Source organism: Schistocerca americana, chromosome 2 (genome assembly GCF_021461395.2).
Source record: "Schistocerca americana isolate TAMUIC-IGC-003095 chromosome 2, iqSchAmer2.1, whole genome shotgun sequence".
NCBI classification, from domain to species: Eukaryota; Metazoa; Arthropoda; class Insecta; order Orthoptera; family Acrididae; genus Schistocerca; species Schistocerca americana.
Window position 1 is genome coordinate 980622074 of NC_060120.1, and position 14561 is coordinate 980636634.

The 14561-nt window shown below is 48.9% G+C and overlaps 12 non-coding genes across 12 annotated transcripts; all 12 read left to right on the top strand.

Moving 5' to 3' along the window:
* Positions 1–217: 217 nt before the first annotated feature.
* Positions 218–336, top strand: LOC124597346. The gene has a single exon (XR_006978515.1). It is a non-coding gene; the product is annotated as a 5S ribosomal RNA (ribosomal RNA).
* Positions 337–1640: 1304 nt separating this feature from the next.
* Positions 1641–1759, top strand: LOC124597269. Its single transcript, XR_006978444.1, has one exon. It is a non-coding gene; the product is annotated as a 5S ribosomal RNA (ribosomal RNA).
* Positions 1760–2741: 982 nt separating this feature from the next.
* Positions 2742–2860, top strand: LOC124597281. Its single transcript, XR_006978455.1, has one exon. It is a non-coding gene; the product is annotated as a 5S ribosomal RNA (ribosomal RNA).
* A 1143-nt stretch (positions 2861–4003) lies between these two features.
* On the top strand, positions 4004–4122 carry LOC124597347. The gene has a single exon (XR_006978516.1). It is a non-coding gene; the product is annotated as a 5S ribosomal RNA (ribosomal RNA).
* Positions 4123–5426: 1304 nt separating this feature from the next.
* On the top strand, positions 5427–5545 carry LOC124597348. The gene has a single exon (XR_006978517.1). It is a non-coding gene; the product is annotated as a 5S ribosomal RNA (ribosomal RNA).
* A 1304-nt stretch (positions 5546–6849) lies between these two features.
* LOC124597292 lies at positions 6850–6968 on the top strand. The gene has a single exon (XR_006978466.1). It is a non-coding gene; the product is annotated as a 5S ribosomal RNA (ribosomal RNA).
* A 982-nt stretch (positions 6969–7950) lies between these two features.
* LOC124597305 lies at positions 7951–8069 on the top strand. Its single transcript, XR_006978477.1, has one exon. It is a non-coding gene; the product is annotated as a 5S ribosomal RNA (ribosomal RNA).
* A 982-nt stretch (positions 8070–9051) lies between these two features.
* On the top strand, positions 9052–9170 carry LOC124597317. Its single transcript, XR_006978488.1, has one exon. It is a non-coding gene; the product is annotated as a 5S ribosomal RNA (ribosomal RNA).
* Positions 9171–10313: 1143 nt separating this feature from the next.
* On the top strand, positions 10314–10432 carry LOC124597329. Its single transcript, XR_006978499.1, has one exon. It is a non-coding gene; the product is annotated as a 5S ribosomal RNA (ribosomal RNA).
* Positions 10433–11575: 1143 nt separating this feature from the next.
* Positions 11576–11694, top strand: LOC124597341. Its single transcript, XR_006978511.1, has one exon. It is a non-coding gene; the product is annotated as a 5S ribosomal RNA (ribosomal RNA).
* A 1143-nt stretch (positions 11695–12837) lies between these two features.
* Positions 12838–12956, top strand: LOC124597353. Its single transcript, XR_006978522.1, has one exon. It is a non-coding gene; the product is annotated as a 5S ribosomal RNA (ribosomal RNA).
* Positions 12957–14099: 1143 nt separating this feature from the next.
* On the top strand, positions 14100–14218 carry LOC124597365. The gene has a single exon (XR_006978529.1). It is a non-coding gene; the product is annotated as a 5S ribosomal RNA (ribosomal RNA).
* Positions 14219–14561: the final 343 nt, after the last annotated feature.

Genomic DNA, 14561 nt, shown 5'->3' on the forward strand with positions numbered 1-14561 from the left:
GAGGTGCAACGAGCAACAGTGCGTCTCACACACGCGGCGGTACGCCCGCTAATTCGGCCGTCGCTCGCTGGGACGCCGGGCGCGCCCCCCGCGCCGTCCTCGAGAACTGGCTGTTGCAGAAGGAAGTGCTTTCGTCAAATGCGGCGGAAAACTAACATTTTGCGTGTTGGGAGAGAAGCCGAACGCGAATTCTGCCGTGCTCCTACCTTGCACGAGTGCCAACGGCCATACCATGATGAATACACCGGTTCTCGTCCGATCACCGAAGTTAAGCATCATTTGGCCCGGTTAGTACTTGGATGGGTGACCGCCTGGGAAACCCGGGTGCTGTTGGCTCCTTTCCTTTCTTTTTTGTTTTGTTATTATGTCGCTACCCCTGCCAGCCCAATTTTCAAACTACCTTTCTGTTGTGACAAAGATGCTTCCTTAACCCTTTTAAACTACTGTAATGGTAACAAAATGCAGTAATTAAAAAACTTAAAAAAAAGGTGCTGTTGGCTCCTTTCCTTTTTTTGTTTTGTTATTATGTCGCTACCCCTGCCAGCCCAATTTTCAAACTACCTTTCTGTTGTGACAAAGATGCTTCCTTAACCCTTTTAAACTACTGTAATGGTAACAAAATGCAGTAATTAAAAAACTTAAAAAAAAGGTGCTGTTGGCTCCTTTCCTTTTTTTGTTTTGTTATTATGTCGCTACCCCTGCCAGCCCAATTTTCAAACTACCTTTCTGTTGTGACAAAGATGCTTCCTTAACCCTTTTAAACTACTGTAATGGTAACAAAATGCAGTAATTAAAAAACTTAAAAAAAAGGTGCTGTTGGCTCCTTTCCTTTTTTTGTTTTGTTATTATGTCGCTACCCCTGCCAGCCCAATTTTCAAACTACCTTTCTGTTGTGACAAAGATGCTTCCTTAAGCCTTTTAAACTACTGTAATGGTGCGAAAATGCAGTAATTAACTCAGTTTGAGGGAGAATGTGCTAACCAAGTTTGCCAAGAAGACTTTGAAAACGACAAAACAGTACGAATCGGCAGTTGATTTCTGAAATACGTCACCGCCTATTTTTGTGTAAAGTTCCAAATTTGATTTGTAATCACGAATTTATTCCTTAGTCGTCTCGTCACGTCTCGTCCCGCAGACGTTTGTCGTGCTTGCGCTGTCATATGGACCACGACCCGAGCGGCAGCGAGCGGCAGTCGAGCAAAGTCGGGACAAGTCGGGACGGGGACAGGGATAGGAATGGCGCGAATGCAGTGCAAACTACGCAGACACCTGGTGTGAGGCGAGGCGAGGAAGCCCACATCGCTACCAGTGGCGCCCTCCAGCACGACACTGCCACACCCCGCACAGGCCCTCCGCTGGACACCACGGACAAGATGCGTCCTCCGCTAGTGTCGAAGGCTGCACGCGCCCAGCGAATGACAGGAGGTGCAACGAGCAACAGTGCGTCTCACACACGCGGCGGTACGCCCGCTAATTCGGCCGTCGCTCGCTGGGACGCCGGGCGCGCCCCCCGCGCCGTCCTCGAGGAACTGGCTGTTGCAGAAGGAAGTGCTTTCGTCAAATGCGGCGGAAAACTAACATTTTGTGTGTTGGGAGAGAAGCCGAATGCGAATTCTGCCGTGCTCCTACCTTGCACGAGTGCCAACGGCCATACCATGATGAATACACCGGTTCTCGTCCGATCACCGAAGTTAAGCATCATTGGGCCCGGTTAGTACTTGGATGGGTGACCGCCTGGGAAACCCGGGTGCTGTTGGCTCCTTTCCTTTCTTTTTTGTTTTGTTATTATGTCGCTACCCCTGCCAGCCCAATTTTCAAACTACCTTTCTGTTGTGACAAAGATGCTTCCTTAACCCTTTTAAACTACTGTAATGGTAACAAAATGCAGTAATTAAAAAACTTAAAAAAAAGGTGCTGTTGGCTCCTTTCCTTTTTTTGTTTTGTTATTATGTCGCTACCCCTGCCAGCCCAATTTTCAAACTACCTTTCTGTTGTGACAAAGATGCTTCCTTAAGCCTTTTAAACTACTGTAATGGTGCGAAAATGCAGTAATTAACTCAGTTTGAGGGAGAATGTGCTAACCAAGTTTGCCAAGAAGACTTTGAAAACGACAAAACAGTACGAATCGGCAGTTGATTTCTGAAATACGTCACCGCCTATTTTTGTGTAAAGTTCCAAATTTGATTTGTAATCACGAATTTATTCCTTAGTCGTCTCGTCACATCTCGTCCCGCAGACGTTTGTCGTGCTTGCGCTGTCATATGGACCACGACCCGAGCGGCAGCGAGCGGCAGTCGAGCAAAGTCGGGACAAGTCGGGACGGGGACAGGGATAGGAATGGCGCGAATGCAGTGCAAACTACGCAGACACCTGGTGTGAGGCGAGGCGAGGAAGCCCACATCGCTACCAGTGGCGCCCTCCAGCACGACACTGCCACACCCCGCACAGGCCCTCCGCTGGACACCACGGACAAGATGCGTCCTCCGCTAGTGTCGAAGGCTGCACGCGCCCAGCGAATGACAGGAGGTGCAACGAGCAACAGTGCGTCTCACACACGCGGCGGTACGCCCGCTAATTCGGCCGTCGCTCGCTGGGACGCCGGGCGCGCCCCCCGCGCCGTCCTCGAGGAACTGGCTGTTGCAGAAGGAAGTGCTTTCGTCAAATGCGGCGGAAAACTAACATTTTGTGTGTTGGGAGAGAAGCCGAATGCGAATTCTGCCGTGCTCCTACCTTGCACGAGTGCCAACGGCCATACCATGATGAATACACCGGTTCTCGTCCGATCACCGAAGTTAAGCATCATTGGGCCCGGTTAGTACTTGGATGGGTGACCGCCTGGGAAACCCGGGTGCTGTTGGCTCCTTTCCTTTCTTTTTTGTTTTGTTATTATGTCGCTACCCCTGCCAGCCCAATTTTCAAACTACCTTTCTGTTGTGACAAAGATGCTTCCTTAATCCTTTTAAACTACTGTAATGGTAACAAAATGCAGTAATTAAAAAACTTAAAAAAAAGGTGCTGTTGGCTCCTTTCCTTTTTTTGTTTTGTTATTATGTCGCTACCCCTGCCAGCCCAATTTTCAAACTACCTTTCTGTTGTGACAAAGATGCTTCCTTAACCCTTTTAAACTACTGTAATGGTAACAAAATGCAGTAATTAAAAAACTTAAAAAAAAGGTGCTGTTGGCTCCTTTCCTTTTTTTGTTTTGTTATTATGTCGCTACCCCTGCCAGCCCAATTTTCAAACTACCTTTCTGTTGTGACAAAGATGCTTCCTTAAGCCTTTTAAACTACTGTAATGGTGCGAAAATGCAGTAATTAACTCAGTTTGAGGGAGAATGTGCTAACCAAGTTTGCCAAGAAGACTTTGAAAACGACAAAACAGTACGAATCGGCAGTTGATTTCTGAAATACGTCACCGCCTATTTTTGTGTAAAGTTCCAAATTTGATTTGTAATCACGAATTTATTCCTTAGTCGTCTCGTCACGTCTCGTCCCGCAGACGTTTGTCGTGCTTGCGCTGTCATATGGACCACGACCCGAGCGGCAGCGAGCGGCAGTCGAGCAAAGTCGGGACAAGTCGGGACGGGGACAGGGATAGGAATGGCGCGAATGCAGTGCAAACTACGCAGACACCTGGTGTGAGGCGAGGCGAGGAAGCCCACATCGCTACCAGTGGCGCCCTCCAGCACGACACTGCCACACCCCGCACAGGCCCTCCGCTGGACACCACGGACAAGATGCGTCCTCCGCTAGTGTCGAAGGCTGCACGCGCCCAGCGAATGACAGGAGGTGCAACGAGCAACAGTGCGTCTCACACACGCGGCGGTACGCCCGCTAATTCGGCCGTCGCTCGCTGGGACGCCGGGCGCGCCCCCCGCGCCGTCCTCGAGGAACTGGCTGTTGCAGAAGGAAGTGCTTTCGTCAAATGCGGCGGAAAACTAACATTTTGCGTGTTGGGAGAGAAGCCGAACGCGAATTCTGCCGTGCTCCTACCTTGCACGAGTGCCAACGGCCATACCATGATGAATACACCGGTTCTCGTCCGATCACCGAAGTTAAGCATCATTTGGCCCGGTTAGTACTTGGATGGGTGACCGCCTGGGAAACCCGGGTGCTGTTGGCTCCTTTCCTTTCTTTTTTGTTTTGTTATTATGTCGCTACCCCTGCCAGCCCAATTTTCAAACTACCTTTCTGTTGTGACAAAGATGCTTCCTTAACCCTTTTAAACTACTGTAATGGTAACAAAATGCAGTAATTAAAAAACTTAAAAAAAAGGTGCTGTTGGCTCCTTTCCTTTTTTTGTTTTGTTATTATGTCGCTACCCCTGCCAGCCCAATTTTCAAACTACCTTTCTGTTGTGACAAAGATGCTTCCTTAACCCTTTTAAACTACTGTAATGGTAACAAAATGCAGTAATTAAAAAACTTAAAAAAAAGGTGCTGTTGGCTCCTTTCCTTTTTTTGTTTTGTTATTATGTCGCTACCCCTGCCAGCCCAATTTTCAAACTACCTTTCTGTTGTGACAAAGATGCTTCCTTAACCCTTTTAAACTACTGTAATGGTAACAAAATGCAGTAATTAAAAAACTTAAAAAAAAGGTGCTGTTGGCTCCTTTCCTTTTTTTGTTTTGTTATTATGTCGCTACCCCTGCCAGCCCAATTTTCAAACTACCTTTCTGTTGTGACAAAGATGCTTCCTTAAGCCTTTTAAACTACTGTAATGGTGCGAAAATGCAGTAATTAACTCAGTTTGAGGGAGAATGTGCTAACCAAGTTTGCCAAGAAGACTTTGAAAACGACAAAACAGTACGAATCGGCAGTTGATTTCTGAAATACGTCACCGCCTATTTTTGTGTAAAGTTCCAAATTTGATTTGTAATCATGAATTTATTCCTTAGTCGTCTCGTCACGTCTCGTCCCGCAGACGTTTGTCGTGCTTGCGCTGTCATATGGACCACGACCCGAGCGGCAGCGAGCGGCAGTCGAGCAAAGTCGGGACAAGTCGGGACGGGGACAGGGATAGGAATGGCGCGAATGCAGTGCAAACTACGCAGACACCTGGTGTGAGGCGAGGCGAGGAAGCCCACATCGCTACCAGTGGCGCCCTCCAGCACGACACTGCCACACCCCGCACAGGCCCTCCGCTGGACACCACGGACAAGATGCGTCCTCCGCTAGTGTCGAAGGCTGCACGCGCCCAGCGAATGACAGGAGGTGCAACGAGCAACAGTGCGTCTCACACACGCGGCGGTACGCCCGCTAATTCGGCCGTCGCTCGCTGGGACGCCGGGCGCGCCCCCCGCGCCGTCCTCGAGGAACTGGCTGTTGCAGAAGGAAGTGCTTTCGTCAAATGCGGCGGAAAACTAACATTTTGCGTGTTGGGAGAGAAGCCGAACGCGAATTCTGCCGTGCTCCTACCTTGCACGAGTGCCAACGGCCATACCATGATGAATACACCGGTTCTCGTCCGATCACCGAAGTTAAGCATCATTTGGCCCGGTTAGTACTTGGATGGGTGACCGCCTGGGAAACCCGGGTGCTGTTGGCTCCTTTCCTTTCTTTTTTGTTTTGTTATTATGTCGCTACCCCTGCCAGCCCAATTTTCAAACTACCTTTCTGTTGTGACAAAGATGCTTCCTTAACCCTTTTAAACTACTGTAATGGTAACAAAATGCAGTAATTAAAAAACTTAAAAAAAAGGTGCTGTTGGCTCCTTTCCTTTTTTTGTTTTGTTATTATGTCGCTACCCCTGCCAGCCCAATTTTCAAACTACCTTTCTGTTGTGACAAAGATGCTTCCTTAACCCTTTTAAACTACTGTAATGGTAACAAAATGCAGTAATTAAAAAACTTAAAAAAAAGGTGCTGTTGGCTCCTTTCCTTTTTTTGTTTTGTTATTATGTCGCTACCCCTGCCAGCCCAATTTTCAAACTACCTTTCTGTTGTGACAAAGATGCTTCCTTAACCCTTTTAAACTACTGTAATGGTAACAAAATGCAGTAATTAAAAAACTTAAAAAAAAGGTGCTGTTGGCTCCTTTCCTTTTTTTGTTTTGTTATTATGTCGCTACCCCTGCCAGCCCAATTTTCAAACTACCTTTCTGTTGTGACAAAGATGCTTCCTTAAGCCTTTTAAACTACTGTAATGGTGCGAAAATGCAGTAATTAACTCAGTTTGAGGGAGAATGTGCTAACCAAGTTTGCCAAGAAGACTTTGAAAACGACAAAACAGTACGAATCGGCAGTTGATTTCTGAAATACGTCACCGCCTATTTTTGTGTAAAGTTCCAAATTTGATTTGTAATCACGAATTTATTCCTTAGTCGTCTCGTCACGTCTCGTCCCGCAGACGTTTGTCGTGCTTGCGCTGTCATATGGACCACGACCCGAGCGGCAGCGAGCGGCAGTCGAGCAAAGTCGGGACAAGTCGGGACGGGGACAGGGATAGGAATGGCGCGAATGCAGTGCAAACTACGCAGACACCTGGTGTGAGGCGAGGCGAGGAAGCCCACATCGCTACCAGTGGCGCCCTCCAGCACGACACTGCCACACCCCGCACAGGCCCTCCGCTGGACACCACGGACAAGATGCGTCCTCCGCTAGTGTCGAAGGCTGCACGCGCCCAGCGAATGACAGGAGGTGCAACGAGCAACAGTGCGTCTCACACACGCGGCGGTACGCCCGCTAATTCGGCCGTCGCTCGCTGGGACGCCGGGCGCGCCCCCCGCGCCGTCCTCGAGGAACTGGCTGTTGCAGAAGGAAGTGCTTTCGTCAAATGCGGCGGAAAACTAACATTTTGTGTGTTGGGAGAGAAGCCGAATGCGAATTCTGCCGTGCTCCTACCTTGCACGAGTGCCAACGGCCATACCATGATGAATACACCGGTTCTCGTCCGATCACCGAAGTTAAGCATCATTGGGCCCGGTTAGTACTTGGATGGGTGACCGCCTGGGAAACCCGGGTGCTGTTGGCTCCTTTCCTTTCTTTTTTGTTTTGTTATTATGTCGCTACCCCTGCCAGCCCAATTTTCAAACTACCTTTCTGTTGTGACAAAGATGCTTCCTTAACCCTTTTAAACTACTGTAATGGTAACAAAATGCAGTAATTAAAAAACTTAAAAAAAAGGTGCTGTTGGCTCCTTTCCTTTTTTTGTTTTGTTATTATGTCGCTACCCCTGCCAGCCCAATTTTCAAACTACCTTTCTGTTGTGACAAAGATGCTTCCTTAAGCCTTTTAAACTACTGTAATGGTGCGAAAATGCAGTAATTAACTCAGTTTGAGGGAGAATGTGCTAACCAAGTTTGCCAAGAAGACTTTGAAAACGACAAAACAGTACGAATCGGCAGTTGATTTCTGAAATACGTCACCGCCTATTTTTGTGTAAAGTTCCAAATTTGATTTGTAATCACGAATTTATTCCTTAGTCGTCTCGTCACGTCTCGTCCCGCAGACGTTTGTCGTGCTTGCGCTGTCATATGGACCACGACCCGAGCGGCAGCGAGCGGCAGTCGAGCAAAGTCGGGACAAGTCGGGACGGGGACAGGGATAGGAATGGCGCGAATGCAGTGCAAACTACGCAGACACCTGGTGTGAGGCGAGGCGAGGAAGCCCACATCGCTACCAGTGGCGCCCTCCAGCACGACACTGCCACACCCCGCACAGGCCCTCCGCTGGACACCACGGACAAGATGCGTCCTCCGCTAGTGTCGAAGGCTGCACGCGCCCAGCGAATGACAGGAGGTGCAACGAGCAACAGTGCGTCTCACACACGCGGCGGTACGCCCGCTAATTCGGCCGTCGCTCGCTGGGACGCCGGGCGCGCCCCCCGCGCCGTCCTCGAGGAACTGGCTGTTGCAGAAGGAAGTGCTTTCGTCAAATGCGGCGGAAAACTAACATTTTGTGTGTTGGGAGAGAAGCCGAATGCGAATTCTGCCGTGCTCCTACCTTGCACGAGTGCCAACGGCCATACCATGATGAATACACCGGTTCTCGTCCGATCACCGAAGTTAAGCATCATTGGGCCCGGTTAGTACTTGGATGGGTGACCGCCTGGGAAACCCGGGTGCTGTTGGCTCCTTTCCTTTCTTTTTTGTTTTGTTATTATGTCGCTACCCCTGCCAGCCCAATTTTCAAACTACCTTTCTGTTGTGACAAAGATGCTTCCTTAACCCTTTTAAACTACTGTAATGGTAACAAAATGCAGTAATTAAAAAACTTAAAAAAAAGGTGCTGTTGGCTCCTTTCCTTTTTTTGTTTTGTTATTATGTCGCTACCCCTGCCAGCCCAATTTTCAAACTACCTTTCTGTTGTGACAAAGATGCTTCCTTAAGCCTTTTAAACTACTGTAATGGTGCGAAAATGCAGTAATTAACTCAGTTTGAGGGAGAATGTGCTAACCAAGTTTGCCAAGAAGACTTTGAAAACGACAAAACAGTACGAATCGGCAGTTGATTTCTGAAATACGTCACCGCCTATTTTTGTGTAAAGTTCCAAATTTGATTTGTAATCACGAATTTATTCCTTAGTCGTCTCGTCACGTCTCGTCCCGCAGACGTTTGTCGTGCTTGCGCTGTCATATGGACCACGACCCGAGCGGCAGCGAGCGGCAGTCGAGCAAAGTCGGGACAAGTCGGGACGGGGACAGGGATAGGAATGGCGCGAATGCAGTGCAAACTACGCAGACACCTGGTGTGAGGCGAGGCGAGGAAGCCCACATCGCTACCAGTGGCGCCCTCCAGCACGACACTGCCACACCCCGCACAGGCCCTCCGCTGGACACCACGGACAAGATGCGTCCTCCGCTAGTGTCGAAGGCTGCACGCGCCCAGCGAATGACAGGAGGTGCAACGAGCAACAGTGCGTCTCACACACGCGGCGGTACGCCCGCTAATTCGGCCGTCGCTCGCTGGGACGCCGGGCGCGCCCCCCGCGCCGTCCTCGAGGAACTGGCTGTTGCAGAAGGAAGTGCTTTCGTCAAATGCGGCGGAAAACTAACATTTTGTGTGTTGGGAGAGAAGCCGAATGCGAATTCTGCCGTGCTCCTACCTTGCACGAGTGCCAACGGCCATACCATGATGAATACACCGGTTCTCGTCCGATCACCGAAGTTAAGCATCATTGGGCCCGGTTAGTACTTGGATGGGTGACCGCCTGGGAAACCCGGGTGCTGTTGGCTCCTTTCCTTTCTTTTTTGTTTTGTTATTATGTCGCTACCCCTGCCAGCCCAATTTTCAAACTACCTTTCTGTTGTGACAAAGATGCTTCCTTAATCCTTTTAAACTACTGTAATGGTAACAAAATGCAGTAATTAAAAAACTTAAAAAAAAGGTGCTGTTGGCTCCTTTCCTTTTTTTGTTTTGTTATTATGTCGCTACCCCTGCCAGCCCAATTTTCAAACTACCTTTCTGTTGTGACAAAGATGCTTCCTTAACCCTTTTAAACTACTGTAATGGTAACAAAATGCAGTAATTAAAAAACTTAAAAAAAAGGTGCTGTTGGCTCCTTTCCTTTTTTTGTTTTGTTATTATGTCGCTACCCCTGCCAGCCCAATTTTCAAACTACCTTTCTGTTGTGACAAAGATGCTTCCTTAAGCCTTTTAAACTACTGTAATGGTGCGAAAATGCAGTAATTAACTCAGTTTGAGGGAGAATGTGCTAACCAAGTTTGCCAAGAAGACTTTGAAAACGACAAAACAGTACGAATCGGCAGTTGATTTCTGAAATACGTCACCGCCTATTTTTGTGTAAAGTTCCAAATTTGATTTGTAATCACGAATTTATTCCTTAGTCGTCTCGTCACGTCTCGTCCCGCAGACGTTTGTCGTGCTTGCGCTGTCATATGGACCACGACCCGAGCGGCAGCGAGCGGCAGTCGAGCAAAGTCGGGACAAGTCGGGACGGGGACAGGGATAGGAATGGCGCGAATGCAGTGCAAACTACGCAGACACCTGGTGTGAGGCGAGGCGAGGAAGCCCACATCGCTACCAGTGGCGCCCTCCAGCACGACACTGCCACACCCCGCACAGGCCCTCCGCTGGACACCACGGACAAGATGCGTCCTCCGCTAGTGTCGAAGGCTGCACGCGCCCAGCGAATGACAGGAGGTGCAACGAGCAACAGTGCGTCTCACACACGCGGCGGTACGCCCGCTAATTCGGCCGTCGCTCGCTGGGACGCCGGGCGCGCCCCCCGCGCCGTCCTCGAGGAACTGGCTGTTGCAGAAGGAAGTGCTTTCGTCAAATGCGGCGGAAAACTAACATTTTGTGTGTTGGGAGAGAAGCCGAATGCGAATTCTGCCGTGCTCCTACCTTGCACGAGTGCCAACGGCCATACCATGATGAATACACCGGTTCTCGTCCGATCACCGAAGTTAAGCATCATTGGGCCCGGTTAGTACTTGGATGGGTGACCGCCTGGGAAACCCGGGTGCTGTTGGCTCCTTTCCTTTCTTTTTTGTTTTGTTATTATGTCGCTACCCCTGCCAGCCCAATTTTCAAACTACCTTTCTGTTGTGACAAAGATGCTTCCTTAATCCTTTTAAACTACTGTAATGGTAACAAAATGCAGTAATTAAAAAACTTAAAAAAAAGGTGCTGTTGGCTCCTTTCCTTTTTTTGTTTTGTTATTATGTCGCTACCCCTGCCAGCCCAATTTTCAAACTACCTTTCTGTTGTGACAAAGATGCTTCCTTAACCCTTTTAAACTACTGTAATGGTAACAAAATGCAGTAATTAAAAAACTTAAAAAAAAGGTGCTGTTGGCTCCTTTCCTTTTTTTGTTTTGTTATTATGTCGCTACCCCTGCCAGCCCAATTTTCAAACTACCTTTCTGTTGTGACAAAGATGCTTCCTTAAGCCTTTTAAACTACTGTAATGGTGCGAAAATGCAGTAATTAACTCAGTTTGAGGGAGAATGTGCTAACCAAGTTTGCCAAGAAGACTTTGAAAACGACAAAACAGTACGAATCGGCAGTTGATTTCTGAAATACGTCACCGCCTATTTTTGTGTAAAGTTCCAAATTTGATTTGTAATCACGAATTTATTCCTTAGTCGTCTCGTCACGTCTCGTCCCGCAGACGTTTGTCGTGCTTGCGCTGTCATATGGACCACGACCCGAGCGGCAGCGAGCGGCAGTCGAGCAAAGTCGGGACAAGTCGGGACGGGGACAGGGATAGGAATGGCGCGAATGCAGTGCAAACTACGCAGACACCTGGTGTGAGGCGAGGCGAGGAAGCCCACATCGCTACCAGTGGCGCCCTCCAGCACGACACTGCCACACCCCGCACAGGCCCTCCGCTGGACACCACGGACAAGATGCGTCCTCCGCTAGTGTCGAAGGCTGCACGCGCCCAGCGAATGACAGGAGGTGCAACGAGCAACAGTGCGTCTCACACACGCGGCGGTACGCCCGCTAATTCGGCCGTCGCTCGCTGGGACGCCGGGCGCGCCCCCCGCGCCGTCCTCGAGGAACTGGCTGTTGCAGAAGGAAGTGCTTTCGTCAAATGCGGCGGAAAACTAACATTTTGTGTGTTGGGAGAGAAGCCGAATGCGAATTCTGCCGTGCTCCTACCTTGCACGAGTGCCAACGGCCATACCATGATGAATACACCGGTTCTCGTCCGATCACCGAAGTTAAGCATCATTGGGCCCGGTTAGTACTTGGATGGGTGACCGCCTGGGAAACCCGGGTGCTGTTGGCTCCTTTCCTTTCTTTTTTGTTTTGTTATTATGTCGCTACCCCTGCCAGCCCAATTTTCAAACTACCTTTCTGTTGTGACAAAGATGCTTCCTTAATCCTTTTAAACTACTGTAATGGTAACAAAATGCAGTAATTAAAAAACTTAAAAAAAAGGTGCTGTTGGCTCCTTTCCTTTTTTTGTTTTGTTATTATGTCGCTACCCCTGCCAGCCCAATTTTCAAACTACCTTTCTGTTGTGACAAAGATGCTTCCTTAACCCTTTTAAACTACTGTAATGGTAACAAAATGCAGTAATTAAAAAACTTAAAAAAAAGGTGCTGTTGGCTCCTTTCCTTTTTTTGTTTTGTTATTATGTCGCTACCCCTGCCAGCCCAATTTTCAAACTACCTTTCTGTTGTGACAAAGATGCTTCCTTAAGCCTTTTAAACTACTGTAATGGTGCGAAAATGCAGTAATTAACTCAGTTTGAGGGAGAATGTGCTAACCAAGTTTGCCAAGAAGACTTTGAAAACGACAAAACAGTACGAATCGGCAGTTGATTTCTGAAATACGTCACCGCCTATTTTTGTGTAAAGTTCCAAATTTGATTTGTAATCACGAATTTATTCCTTAGTCGTCTCGTCACGTCTCGTCCCGCAGACGTTTGTCGTGCTTGCGCTGTCATATGGACCACGACCCGAGCGGCAGCGAGCGGCAGTCGAGCAAAGTCGGGACAAGTCGGGACGGGGACAGGGATAGGAATGGCGCGAATGCAGTGCAAACTACGCAGACACCTGGTGTGAGGCGAGGCGAGGAAGCCCACATCGCTACCAGTGGCGCCCTCCAGCACGACACTGCCACACCCCGCACAGGCCCTCCGCTGGACACCACGGACAAGATGCGTCCTCCGCTAGTGTCGAAGGCTGCACGCGCCCAGCGAATGACAGGAGGTGCAACGAGCAACAGTGCGTCTCACACACGCGGCGGTACGCCCGCTAATTCGGCCGTCGCTCGCTGGGACGCCGGGCGCGCCCCCCGCGCCGTCCTCGAGGAACTGGCTGTTGCAGAAGGAAGTGCTTTCGTCAAATGCGGCGGAAAACTAACATTTTGTGTGTTGGGAGAGAAGCCGAATGCGAATTCTGCCGTGCTCCTACCTTGCACGAGTGCCAACGGCCATACCATGATGAATACACCGGTTCTCGTCCGATCACCGAAGTTAAGCATCATTGGGCCCGGTTAGTACTTGGATGGGTGACCGCCTGGGAAACCCGGGTGCTGTTGGCTCCTTTCCTTTCTTTTTTGTTTTGTTATTATGTCGCTACCCCTGCCAGCCCAATTTTCAAACTACCTTTCTGTTGTGACAAAGATGCTTCCTTAATCCTTTTAAACTACTGTAATGGTAACAAAATGCAGTAATTAAAAAACTTAAAAAAAAGGTGCTGTTGGCTCCTTTCCTTTTTTTGTTTTGTTATTATGTCGCTACCCCTGCCAGCCCAATTTTCAAACTACCTTTCTGTTGTGACAAAGATGCTTCCTTAACCCTTTTAAACTACTGTAATGGTAACAAAATGCAGTAATTAAAAAACTTAAAAAAAAGGTGCTGTTGGCTCCTTTCCTTTTTTTGTTTTGTTATTATGTCGCTACCCCTGCCAGCCCAATTTTCAAACTACCTTTCTGTTGTGACAAAGATGCTTCCTTAAGCCTTTTAAACTACTGTAATGGTGCGAAAATGCAGTAATTAACTCAGTTTGAGGGAGAATGTGCTAACCAAGTTTGCCAAGAAGACTTTGAAAACGACAAAACAGTACGAATCGGCAGTTGATTTCTGAAATACGTCACCGCCTATTTTTGTGTAAAGTTCCAAATTTGATTTGTAATCACGAATTTATTCCTTAGTCGTCTCGTCACGTCTCGTCCCGCAGACGTTTGTCGTGCTTGCGCTGTCATATGGACCACGACCCGAGCGGCAGCGAGCGGCAGTCGAGCAAAGTCGGGACAAGTCGGGACGGGGACAGGGATAGGAATGGCGCGAATGCAGTGCAAACTACGCAGACACCTGGTGTGAGGCGAGGCGAGGAAGCCCACATCGCTACCAGTGGCGCCCTCCAGCACGACACTGCCACACCCCGCACAGGCCCTCCGCTGGACACCACGGACAAGATGCGTCCTCCGCTAGTGTCGAAGGCTGCACGCGCCCAGCGAATGACAGGAGGTGCAACGAGCAACAGTGCGTCTCACACACGCGGCGGTACGCCCGCTAATTCGGCCGTCGCTCGCTGGGACGCCGGGCGCGCCCCCCGCGCCGTCCTCGAGGAACTGGCTGTTGCAGAAGGAAGTGCTTTCGTCAAATGCGGCGGAAAACTAACATTTTGTGTGTTGGGAGAGAAGCCGAATGCGAATTCTGCCGTGCTCCTACCTTGCACGAGTGCCAACGGCCATACCATGATGAATACACCGGTTCTCGTCCGATCACCGAAGTTAAGCATCATTGGGCCCGGTTAGTACTTGGATGGGTGACCGCCTGGGAAACCCGGGTGCTGTTGGCTCCTTTCCTTTCTTTTTTGTTTTGTTATTATGTCGCTACCCCTGCCAGCCCAATTTTCAAACTACCTTTCTGTTGTGACAAAGATGCTTCCTTAATCCTTTTAAACTACTGTAATGGTAACAAAATGCAGTAATTAAAAAACTTAAAAAAAAGGTGCTGTTGGCTCCTTTCCTTTTTTTGTTTTGTTATTATGTCGCTACCCCTGCCAGCCCAATTTTCAAACTACCTTTCTGTTGTGACAAAGATGCTTCCTTAACCCTTTTAAACTACTGTAATGGTAACAAAATGCAGTAATTAAAAAACTTAAAAAAAAGGTGCTGTTGGCTCCTTTCCTTTTTTTGTTT